The sequence below is a fragment of the Mus caroli genome, unplaced genomic scaffold (genome assembly GCF_978045245.1).
Source record: "Mus caroli unplaced genomic scaffold, Mus_caroli_1 scaffold_12, whole genome shotgun sequence".
In the NCBI taxonomy this organism is placed as follows: Eukaryota; Metazoa; Chordata; class Mammalia; order Rodentia; family Muridae; genus Mus; species Mus caroli.
Window position 1 is genome coordinate 4,833,022 of NW_028227267.1, and position 10,371 is coordinate 4,843,392.

Sequence of the window (10,371 nt, forward strand, 5' to 3'; positions counted from 1 at the left end):
AAGAAACCTGTCTCAGTGGGATTCTCTAACTTTTCTCATGGTAAACCCTTATTTGGTTAAGACTGTCCTTTCTATGTTAGTAAACATTTTGCAGACTAGCCCTGAGCTGTTGGCTCCATCTTTAGTAAAGCTAAATTTGGTTACTGAATAGGTAACTTCTTTGCTGAATTTTTACTGAATTTCAAGTTGTCAGCTTCATGGTCTTTCTAGGACATTGGAACTATGGCGAAGACTTAACTGTATCAGGATTCAATTTTAAAAAGCACTATAATGAGATAACACTAAAGGAGAGTACGTGGATCCTCCTTAACAGCCTTGGGTGACAGGCAGAGAACAGAGAGGAAGGCCTTAGCACAAGGCCATTTGGCTTGTTAGAGTGGGAGGCTGTGAAGGACTTGCCTTTTCACGGTATGGTCTCCAACTTCTCTCCCCCCTTTGAATTAAATTAAATAAGGCCACACTTAACTGAGTTGATCAATTGATCTTGTCATCCTTGGATGCGCGGGCATTAGCCATGTCTGGGGGAACATTGACCCGATTCTTCCGGTGGGTGCTGTCATGACCCACAATCATGCCTCTTGGTATCTTTTGGGGAGGGGAGGCAGAGCCTTAGAAAGATTCTTTTGGTTGTAACTGAGAGAAAAAAAGAAACAAGCTTTCGGATCTATAATAACTATATAAAAGGTAGGCAAGCCAGATTGTAATATCTTGATAAATTTTACAGTCTGATTGACCCTTTATAAACTATGAATTTGAACTTTATTAAAACAGCATCTGGCTAGATCTGTAAAGGTGCTCTTTTAGCTAAAAAAAAAATTTTCCCCTGGAGGTAAATTTCCAGAGCTTCCCTAGACACCGTTTGCAAGACAAAGGAAAGTCACACAAACTGAGCAGAAGCTGCTCTGAGCTTAGTTCCTCTTGCCATGAGGACAGATATTAGAATTACTAAGTTTCTTTTGCAACATTAACTTTGGGAAAGTAAAACCCAATTTCAAAACAATTTATCACTTATAGAATTAATATTAGAAGCATTACTATCATATTATGAAGTTTGGCTGCCAGTTTATACCTATGAATACATGCAAGCTTTAATGCTTTATTAAAGAGATATTGTTTTAAATCTTATCTTAATCTTACTTTCTAGGATGAGAATCACATTAATTATTTTTGGGGGGTATATATTTGTTTACAATTTTTAATGTAAGGCAATTTATCAAAAGAGACAAACCACAAGATGAAAATGAAGGCAACAGAACAATTCAACTTCTCCCAACCAAAACAATTATCACATCCTTAAAAAATAATTTAGAAAAGTGTTTTAAGAGATGTTGCAGATTTGCATTCCATTTATCAACATTGTATTAATTCATAATTCTGAACAAATCATTTTTAAAGTGTGAGACTTAAAAAATCAGTTTTCAGTGTATATGTAAATATTTTATCCCACACGTTTATTCAACTGGGCCATTTAACATCATAGCAATTTATATTTAAGTTTCATTCAACTTTACTTAGGGTTGAATACACATGAAATGTGCTTTCATGCATAAGAATCACAGTGGATATCAGCAAAGGACTGGGAGGGGCATTAAAGAGAATCTGGTCATTCACATTGTGATTATTTTGCACATTAAGGAAAGATAACTCACACTTCTAAACCCTAAAGGCATCCCTTTTCAAGAACCAAAATAAACTCAGGACACCTTGCAGACACTTCCCCACCCCTGAACTAATTGATGACTCTTACACAAAACTAAAAGTTATGGCAGTAAAGACTTCCATGGCGATGAAGTCTGTAAACTGTACTCAAGTCTTGTTTCTGAACCCCAAAGTGCAAGAACCAGGGCTCCCAATCTCTCAGTAGTGCTTCTCCTGCAAATAATACTTCATTTTGTTTGGCAAAGGCAGTTTCTGAATTAAGTCTATTCTGGTGTACTGATGTATAACAAAGCCGCACAGATACTGCAGAGAGCGCACCTGCATGAACCATGACACTGGATTGGTCAGTCTGACTGGGTAAGTTGCTGATCCAGGCAATCGAGATCTTGAATAACAAAATGCTCCATTTTCAGAGTCCCTGATCGAATGCTTGATTAAGTCAACTATAGATGTATGCCCTTCCACATCTGGCTGTTCACATAAAAGCTGAATCTACCATTTGAGTGCTCAATTCTAGTGTGAAGTGTTTTACCATGGGAACGAAAGCTCAGACTTAAAAGGTAACGGTCATCAGAACTATCCCTAACAAGAAAAGAACCATCTGGCAGGTTTGCCAACTTCCCCTCTGCCTCCCAGCGTGTGATGGGGCCCCAGTACCACCCCTGTTTTGCAAGCTTCTTCAGCTCCTCCGTAAGACTTGTAACAACCATGGGGCCACTACTTTGCACCGAGTCATAAACTCTAGCAACCCCAGGCGCAGAGTTGGGATCGAAATTCAAATGACAGCGAACACTTTTGGCAATGTGCAAGTCTGGGCCTGAGAGGCCGCTGAAGTTCCTTTGGATTGGGTTATTCTGCATTGGAGGTAGCAATGGTAAGAGGGGAGGGGCGTCATCATGACCTCCTCTAGGGCTCTGCAACATGACTCCTGTGGTGCCAATCAACAAATTGTTCACTGTTGAATCCACAAGGGTCTCTGGGCCTACAACCAGGTCCTGGTCCACATGACTGTCGTCTTCGGAGAAGGCACTACTCACCCCCGGCAGGGATACGGGAGAAGACGTATCCAGGCAGCAGCTGTGCTGCCCTTCAAGAGGGCACATCCAGTCATCTAAAGGCACGGTGTACTGCAGGTAGTCCTGAGACATGAGTCCGATTACTACAGGCACGTGTTCCTCCAGGTGGAGACTCAGGTCCCCCGGTGAGCTGGGGCTGCAGCGGGACTCAGGGCGCGGCTCTGGCTGCAGGTCTCGTAGCTCTCTGGGCTGCAGTAGCTCCCTGGGCTGCAGCTCCCGCAGCTCCTTGGGCTGCAGCTTCCGCAGATCCTTGCGCACACCGTTGACTGGTCTTGGGCTGGCAGCATGCACCAGCGCTTTCACTCGCATCTCCATCTTGATGCACGTCTCTTCCGAGCTGGTGGGACGCAGCGGCCAGGGCGTGGGGCTATAATGGTGGCTTCTCAGTGATGTGGAGCGGATGGACCGCAGAACACGCACATCCTTGAGCCCACCAGGAGCTGAAGCAGAGGATAAGGTGTCCTCATCTGTAGGCGCAGTGCCGCCCTTGCCCTTGGTCTTCTGCTTGGCATACAGCCGCCTCTTCAAAGTGCCCATCAGGCTCTCAGTTTTGGATCTGTTCTTCCCTTTCTCATCCTCACCGCCAATGTCACAACTGGCCATGTCTTTGCCATAACAGCTCCCGAATAGTCATCTTTCACGAAGTCACCAGCAAGGAAGAGACTGGGGCTGAACCACCATGAACTCAGTTTCGTCTTTGCTTTTACTCAGGTTAAAAGATTTCCTGAAGGTTTTCAGACTGATTTCCTTCATTTTGACAAAAGTTAACTAATCCAAATGGGTCAGTTTGGTTCTGGAGCAGTTATGCCCAAACATCGGGAGGGGCTGCAATGCCTCATGGGTGAATTCTGCCCGGCTTCATTTAATCTCTGAAGCTATTTTCTACAGGCAAATCTTATGGAGGCATTTTCTCAATTTAGAGTTCTTCTTTCCAAATAATTGTAGCATGTGTCCAGTTGACAAAAATCTGACCAGCATACTACCATTCCTCCATATGAAATGAAAACCCTGCAGCCGTGGGCTCTGCTTCCCCACAGCCGCAAGACAGCCGAGCTCCGCCCTCCTCCTACCTCCGCTCCTCCTTTCTCCTCTTCCTCCTCCCCAAAGGGAGGGCACAGCGGGCCAGGCGAGAGCGGAGCTGCTGTGAAGGAGCCCCGGCCGCCCACGACCCCCCCCCCCAGAATCACATTAATTATTATCTCAACTAGAAGTATCTTTAGAGACCCAGCCTCTTGGCCTGTTACACCACATGCTTGAAAAGACTCCTGAGTTGCCAATTTTAAGGCTAACTTTCTGTTACTAATGTAACAATTATTTAATATTAACCAATAACTTATGAGCTGATTGTGAAAACACGTAGAGCACATTACCAATAAAAACCAAATGAAGCAGTTAGACTTAGACCAATCAGAAAATATTAATTTTTCTAGCTATAATTATAAAATAAAAAGCACTTTATCATTACTTAAATGCAATAATCACGAGTGTAGAGAATTTTTTTAGGACAAACCATCTATCAGCTTTTTCTGCCCCAAAACCATGAGGCCGTACACTCTCTTTTTTCCTATAAAGAACAATTTCTCCAGCAGGGGCCCTCCTGCTGTGTGCCTGTTTTCTGGCTAAAGTCTGTGGCCACTCTCGGCTTGTTATACCAGCAGAGAAAGATTTAGTCACCTTTATTTACAAACATGAAACACAGAACATTCATTCATTCAGACTGGACATGAACATATATGAGTTGAACAGGTGAACAGACTGGTGCACCAGACATTAGACAAGACCTTAGACAAAAACACAAAGAGGGCAGAGAACTTCTGCTGTAAGGCCCAGAGAGAACAAAGTAGGGCACCCCTGAGATTTCTCTCTGCTTCTGGAACATTTTCCTTCCACCTGATGCAGTTTCTGACTGTGGCCATCCGCCTAATTATTAAATCCCTTTTATTAAACCCCTTCTATTCTCACGCATAAAAAAGTAGCTTCTGCAAGCTGAGGCTAACTGCCTGTTACATTCTTAGATCTTGATTATCTATCTCACTGCTGAACCTAAGTGAATCTAGTGGGCAGGTTTAGCGCCGTTTCAGCTTAGCCCATACCAACCTTCTCTGGTACAAATTTTCTTTAAATATTTTCTTCTTCCATGGAGCTCCAAACCAATAGTGTTCCTTCCCATGCCCTCTGCCATTTCTAAGCCCCATGATGGGCGCCAATCTGTTGATGCTGGCCAGTGGCTCACATGTTTGGGTTCGAGCCTGGGAGGCATCTTGGAATCTGAAAGAAAAGAGGGAACCTAGGTGGCACGAGAAAGGATGGAACCAAGATATTAGTCTGATCAAGGTTCAAGTTTAATGTCGGGGAACACGCTTTATAAAGAAGAGGGGAGGCCCATTCCCAGCCACACAAAGTTCCTTTGAAATAGACAGATCAGCCTTTTAGTAGGAACTCATGAAGATCAGTTTGGTGTTATATTTGGAAGATCTTGGTGAGCAGGTTCAGCCTCAGGCAGGTAGTGGCACATCAAAGGAGAGGGATGAGAAACAGCACAGCAGGTGGCTCTGCCTAAGTGTCAGATGGTCACAGCCAGCCTTGCTAGGCTGGAAGGAGGTAACACTCTGATACCTAAACCACAAAAAGATCCAACAAAGAAAGAGAAATTCAGACAAATTTCGCTTATGAATATCAATGTAAAAATACTCAATAAAATCCTTGCAAACCAAATCCAAGAACACATCAAAATGATCATCCATCATGACCAAGTAGGCTTCATCCCAGGGATGCAGGGATGGTTTAATATATGGAAATCCATAAACATAATCCACTATATAAAAAACAACTGAAAGACAAAAATCACATGATCATCTTGTTAGATGCTGAGAAAGCGTGTGACAAAATCAAACACGCCTTCATGATAAAAGTCATGGAAAGATCAGGAATTCAAGGACCACACCTAAACATAATAAAAGCAATATACAGCAAACAAGTAGCCAACATCAACGTAAATGCAGAGAAGCTGGGAATCAATCCCACTAAAATCAGGGATTAGACAAGGCTGCCCACTTTCTCTCTACCTATTCAATATAGTACTTGAAGTCCTAGCCAGAGCAATTTGACAACAAAAGTAGATCTAGGGGATACAAATTGGAAAGGAAGAAGCCAAAAAATCACTATTTGCAGATGCTATGATAGTATATATAAGTGACCATTAAAATTCCAACAGAGAACTCCTAAACCTGATAAACAGCTTCAGTTCAGTAGCTGGATATAAAATTAACTCAAACAAATCAATGGTCTTTCTCTATACAAAGGAAAAACAGGCTGAGAAAGAAATTAGGGAAACAACACCCTTCACAATAGTCCCAAAGGATACAAAATACCCTGGTGTGTCTCTTAACTAAGGAAGTGAAAGATCTGTGTGACAAGAACTTCAAGTCTCTGAAGAAAGAAATTGAAGATCTCACAAGATGTAAACATCTCTCACGCTCATGGATTGGCAGGATTAATATAGTAAAAATGGCCATCCTGCCGAAAGCAAGCTACAGATTCAATGCAATCCCCATCAAAATTCCAATTCAATTCTTCACTGAGTTAAAAAGGGCAATTTGCAAATTCATCTGGAATAACAAAAACAACCCTAGGATAGCAAAAACTATTCTCAACAATAAAAGATCCTCTGGGGGAATCACCATGCCTGACCTCAAGCTGTACTACAGAGCAATTGTGAGTAAAAACTGCATGGTACTGGTATAGTGATAGACAGGTAGATCAATGGAATAGAATTGAAGACTTAGAAATGAACCCACACACCTATGGTCACTTGATCTTTGACAAGGGAGCTAAAACCATCAAGTGGAAAAAAAGACAGCATTTTCAACAAATGGTGCTGGCAGAACTGGAGGTTATCATGTAGAAGAATGTGAATTGATTCATTCTAATTTCCTTTTACCCCACTCAAGTCTAAATGGATCAAAGACCTCCACATAAAACCAGGACACTGAAATTTATAGACGAGAAAGTGGGGGAAAACCTTGAAGATATAGACTCAGGGAAGCATTCCTAAAGATAACAGCAATGGCTTGTGCTGTAAGATCAAGAATCAACAAATGGTACCTCATAAAATTGTAAAGCTTCTGTAAGGCAAAAGATACTGTCAATAAGACAAAGAGGCCAACAACAGATTGGGAAAGATTTTTTACCAATCCTAAATCTGATAGGGGACTAATATCCAATATATACAAAGAGCTCAAAAGCTGAATTCTAGAAATTCAAATAACCCTATTAAAAATGGGATACAGAGCTAAACAAAGAATAATCAACCGAGGAATACCGAAGGGCTGAGAAGCACTAGAAAAAATGTTCAACATCCTTAATCATCAGGGAAATGCAAATCAAAACAACCCTGAGATTCCACCTCATACCAGTCAGAATGGCTAGGATCAAAAATTCTGGGGACAGCAGATGCTGGCAAGGATGTAAAAAAAGAGGGACACTCCTCCATTGCTGGTGGGATTGCAAGCTTGTATGACCATAGTACAACGGGTTGATCCAGCAATACCTCTTCTGGGCATATGCCCAGAAGATGTTCCAACTGGTAATAAGGACACATGCTCCACTATGTTCATAGCAGCCCTATTTATAATAGCCAGAAGTTGGAAAGAACACAGATGTCCCTCAATAGAGGAATAGATACAGAAAATGTGGTACATTTACACAATGGAGTACTACTCAGGTATTAAAAACAACATATTTATGAAATTCTTGGAGAAATGGATGTATCTGGAGGATATCATCCTGAGTGAGGTAACCCAATCACAAAAGAAGTCACTTGATATGCACTCACTGATAAGTGGATTTTAGCCCAGAAACCTAGACTACCCAAGATACATCTTCCAAAACACAAGAAAATCAAGAAGGAAGACCAACTCTTGGATAATTCATTCCTCCCTCGAATAGGGAATAATTATTCATGGAAGGAGTTGCAGAGACAAAATTTAGAGCCAAGAAAAAAGTATGGATCATCCAGAGACTGCCACACCTGGGGGTCTATCCCATAATCAGCCACCAAACACAGACACTATTGCATACACCAACAAGATTTTGATTAAAGGACGCTGATATAGCTTTCTCCTGTGAGGCTTTGCCAGTGCCTGGCAAATACAGAAGTGGGTGCTCATAGTCATCTATAGGATGGAACACGGGGCCCCCAATGTATGAGCTAGAGGAAGTACCCAAGAGCTGAAGGGGTCTGCAACCATATAGGTGGAACAACAATGTGAACTAATGAGTACCCCCAGAACTCGTGTCTCTAGCTTCATATGTAGCAGAAGATGGCCTAGTTGGCTATCATTGGGAAGAGAGGACCCTTTGTCTAGCAAACTTTATATGCCCCAGTACAGGGAAAAGCCAGGGCCAAGAATTGGGAGTGAGTGGGATATAGGGGACTTTTGGGATAGCATTTGAAATGTAAATGAAGAAAATATCCAATGAAAAAAAAAAGAAAAAAAGGAGAAAACATCTAATAAAAACAAACAAACAAAACAAAACAAAACAAAACAAAACCCCAACAAACAAAATGAACTATACAATGAGTCAACAATACCAGGAGCTGGTAGTTTAAGAAAATCAACAAGATAGATAAACCCTTAGCCAGACTAACTAGAGGGCACAGGGACAGTGTCCTAATGAACAAAATCAGAAATGAAAGGAAGACATAACAACAGAACCTGAGGAAATCCAAACCATCATCAGATCCTACTCCAAAAGGCTATACTCAACAAAACTAGGTAACCTGGATGAAATGGATAATTTTCTAGACACATACAAGGTACCAAAGTTAAATCTAGATCAGATTAATTATCTAAACAGTTCTATCTATCCTAAAGAAATAGAAGCAGTCATAAATAGTCTCCCCCCCAAAAAAAGCCCAGGACTTGATGAATTTAGTGCAGAGTTCTATCAGACCTCCAAAGCAGACATAATACTAGTACTTCTCAAACTCTTCCACAAAATAGAAACAGAAGGTACTCTACCCAATTCATTCTTTGAAGCCACAATTACTCTGATACATAAACCACCCAAAGACCCAATAAAGAAAGAGAACTTCAGGCCAATTTCCCTCATGAATATCATTGCAAAAATACTCAATAAAATTCTCACAAACTGAATCCAAGAACACATCAATACAATCATCCATCATGATAAATTAGGCTTCATTCCAGGGATGCAGGGATGATTTAGTATATGGAAATCCATCAACATAATCCATTATATAAACAAACCCAAAGTCAAACCCACATGATCATCTTGTTTAATGCTGAGAAACATTTGACAAAATCCAACACCCCTTCATGATATTTATATTGCTTTTACTATGTTTGGGAATGGGCCTTGGAAAGATAAGGAATTCGAGGCCCATTTCAAAACATAGTAAAAGCAATATAAACAAATCAGTAGCCAACATTAAACTAAATGGAGAGCAGCTGGAAGCAATCCCACCAAATCAGGGAGTAGACATGGCTGTCCACTTTCTCCCTACCTATTCAATATAGTACTTGAAGTCCTAGCCAGAGCAATTTGACAACAAAAGTAGATCAAGGGGATACAAATTGGAAAGGAATAAGTCAAAATATCACTTTTTGCAGATGATATGATAGTATATATAAGTGAACATAAAATTCCACCAGAGAACTCCTAAACCTGATAAACAGCTTCAGTGCAGTAGCTGGATATAAAATTAACTCAAACAAATCAGTAGCCTTTCTCTATGCAAAGGATAAACAGACTGAGGAAGAAATCAGGGAAACAACACCCTTCAGAATATTCACAAAAATATAAAATACCTTGGTATGACTCTAACGAAGGAAGTGAAAGATCTGTATGACAAGAACTTCAAGTCTCTAAAGAAAGAAATTGAAGAAAATCTCAGAAGATGGAAAGATCTCCCATGCTCATGGAGTAGCAGGATTAATATAGTGAAAATGGCTATCTTGCCGAAAGAAATCTACAGATTCAATGCAATCCCCATCAAAATTCCAACTCAGTTCTTCACTGAGTTAGAAAGGGCAATCTGCAAATTCATCTGGAATAACAAAAAACAAAAAACAAAAAAACAAAAAACAACAACAAAAAACAAACAAACAAACAAACCTTGGATAGCAAAAACTATTCTCAACAATAAAAGATCCTCTGGGGGAATCACCATGCCTGACCTCAAGCTGTACTACAGAGCAATTGTGAGTAAAAACTGCATGGTACTGGTGTAGTGATAGACAGGTAGATCAATGGAATAGAATTGAAGACCTAGAAATGAACCCACACACCTATGGTCACTTGATCTTTGACAAGGGAGCTAAAACCATCAAGTGGAAATAAAAAGACAACATTTACAACAAATGGTGCTGGCAGAACTAGAGGTTATCATGTAGAAGAATGCCAATTGATCCATTCTTATTTCCTTGTAAAAAGTGCAAGTCTAAATGGATCAAGGAACTCCAATAAAACCAGAGACAATGAAACTTATAGAGGAGAAAGTGGAGAAAAGCCTCAAAGTTATGGGCACAGGGGGAAAATTCCTGAACAGAACAGCAATGGCTTGTGCTTTAAGATTGAGAATCAACAAATGGGACCTCATAAAACTGCAAAG

The 10,371-nt window shown here is 40.8% G+C and overlaps 1 pseudogene; it reads right to left on the reverse strand.

The window, feature by feature from the left end:
- Positions 1-1,717: 1,717 nt before the first annotated feature.
- On the reverse strand, positions 1,718-3,488 carry LOC110309768 (suppressor of cytokine signaling 6-like; annotated as a pseudogene).
- Positions 3,489-10,371: the final 6,883 nt, after the last annotated feature.